This window comes from Chelonoidis abingdonii, chromosome 1, assembly GCF_003597395.2.
Source record: "Chelonoidis abingdonii isolate Lonesome George chromosome 1, CheloAbing_2.0, whole genome shotgun sequence".
Lineage (NCBI taxonomy): Eukaryota > Metazoa > Chordata > Testudines > Testudinidae > Chelonoidis > Chelonoidis abingdonii.
This window is the reverse complement of record NC_133769.1, coordinates 162,984,839-162,986,969: the sequence shown is the minus strand read 5'-3', so window position 1 is coordinate 162,986,969 and position 2,131 is coordinate 162,984,839. Positions and strand designations below refer to the sequence as shown.

Sequence of the window (2,131 nt, the reverse complement as noted above, 5' to 3'; positions counted from 1 at the left end):
CTGCGGTTTAGGGGGATTTGAAATGATGGTCATTAGAGTGGTTTACAACTTTTTAACCAAAATTTTTTAATTAAAAATGCTCTTTTTACATAGAATTTTTTTAAATCTATTTTTGCTATTTTTATAAAACTGTTGTATCATTATCTTTGCATATAAATATTAACAAATCTTATTCAGAACCTGTATTTATCTTTAAAAGACCTATTTATGCAAAACTTTTAATCAATATTTATTATTAGAAATAGCACATTTTCCACAACAAACTTTTATCTTTAAATACATTTTAAAAAATCTTGCAATGTGGCTAAAATGACCAATTAAATATTATACAGAGGGTAAAGGGGAAAATAAGCAAAAATTAAAAACAGAGAAGAAAAATTTTTTTTTATCAGCATCCATGTAATTTTTATGTCATCTTAATCACTTGGTGGGATTTGAAAAAAAGTTTCAAAATTTAAAATAAATCCTTTTTAAAAAATTCCATTTAAAAAATGAACAATGCAAAATGAAAATGTTTGAAAATAAATGTTAAAATATTGAAACAAATGTGTATGAAAACTTTTGTAAAAAATAAAATTCTGCTTCAAATATTATTTTGAAACGAATCTCTCTCTCTCTGTCTCCCTCCCCCTCCCCCCACCCCCAGCAGCTTTCTAGGTCAGGTGGACTGTGGAAGGCTTTCCAGCTGGTCAAGAGGTGGAGCTGGATGGGACTTTGCTATGAAAAGCACTAGAGATGTGGAGAACCAGGATGAAGGGCAGGAAGGACATGCACTGTTGATTGGGTGGGGGGAAGAATTTAAAGATTCTGGTGATATTCAGTGGGGTTCAGGGCAGGGCCTGTAAACCCTGGCAGAAATCCTGGGGCCATCTGACCTCATGTGCCACCCCTCCTCCCTATCGCACACCGCATCTCTGATGGAGCTTCTGTTTTAGTTTTGCATGATTTTGTTGGTCAGCTTTTGGTTTTGTAAAACCACAGCAGGGAGTGGTTAGACTCTAGGTTTCTAATCAAAACACGCTTAACGTGTGGATTCCTTTGCCCAATATAGGACCCTCATTTAACCCCTGCAGGATGTGTAGGAGGGGTGGAGATTTTATTAAATGGATTGGGGAGGTAATTGTTCTCAAAACTCGTGAATTATTATTGGTCTCACACACTTTGTTGTTTTCGTTGAAGCTGCAACTCATGCAGCCAGGGCAGTGAGTGAGAATCAGCTTCCCTTAGAATGGGACAGGGAACATCTGGGAGATGTGACATCATCTAAGGAATGTTAATAATTTTTTAATTATGATTTTTACCATGCGGGCCCCTGACTGGTGAGTTGCAGGTGCCAAGCCACGCTTGGGGATTGCAGAGAATTTGCTCTCTTTCCTCAGAGATGAGGAGAAGAGCCAACCAGATGCATGTGAGGAGGCCCTAACTCTGCTTTGCCCAGGCACAAATGTAGCTTTTGTGACCCTGGACCCACACCTTCTCGCTCCCCCATCAGCGCCTAGGGGGCGCGCTGCTCAAGCAGTGACTGACTACAACTCCCAGGATGCCGAGCGCCATGCAGACTACAGGTCCCAGGGTGCGTTGCGAACAATTCTCCATGTGAACGACAAGGCGCAGGATACTCCACGCCGCGCCCTCCGCGAGCGCCGTGGAGCCAACGGGGAACTACATGTCCCAGGATGCCCGGCGGCAGGGGGGGCGGGTGAGCGTCTCCGGGCTGCCCGCACTCCCCGCGTGGTGCGGGGGTGGGAGACGGAAACGGCGCCGCGGAGTCGGAAGGGGGTATGAGGCTGTGGACGGTGAGTGCGGGTCGGGCCCGGCCCGGCGAGGGGGTAACGGGGGAGTGCGCTGGGGGGTACATTGGGACAGGTGGGGGGAGTACAGACAGGGAGGGGGGGCAGGGCGCTGAGGTGGGGGCGGACAAAGGGAAAGTACCGAGGAGGGACAGAGGGAGCTGGGGGCAGGGCACTGCGGGAGGTATTGGGGTTTTTTCCTCATCTGAGGATTTTGTGCCTATTGATTTTTATTCCCTTATATTTTTTTTTTCACTTTGAGTCACGCTCCTCCTCAAATCCCCATAATCGCCTCCTCTCAGAGGCTGGTGCCTGTCATTCCCCCCCCCCCCCCCCCCACG

General features: G+C 46.0%; 1 protein-coding gene across 3 annotated transcripts in view; it reads left to right on the top strand.

Moving 5' to 3' along the window:
* The first annotated feature begins 1,595 nt into the window (after positions 1-1,595).
* The window catches only part of CLDND1 (claudin domain containing 1), a 7,417-nt gene continuing 6,881 nt past the window's right edge, over positions 1,596-2,131 (top strand). The window contains exon 1 of one of the 3 annotated variants that reach the window (XM_032780253.2): positions 1,596-1,796. The gene's annotated coding sequence lies outside the window, so the exon portion shown is untranslated. The remainder of the gene's footprint in view (positions 1,797-2,131) is intronic. The other 2 variants (XM_075072164.1, XM_032780252.2) reach the window with 2 other exon arrangements.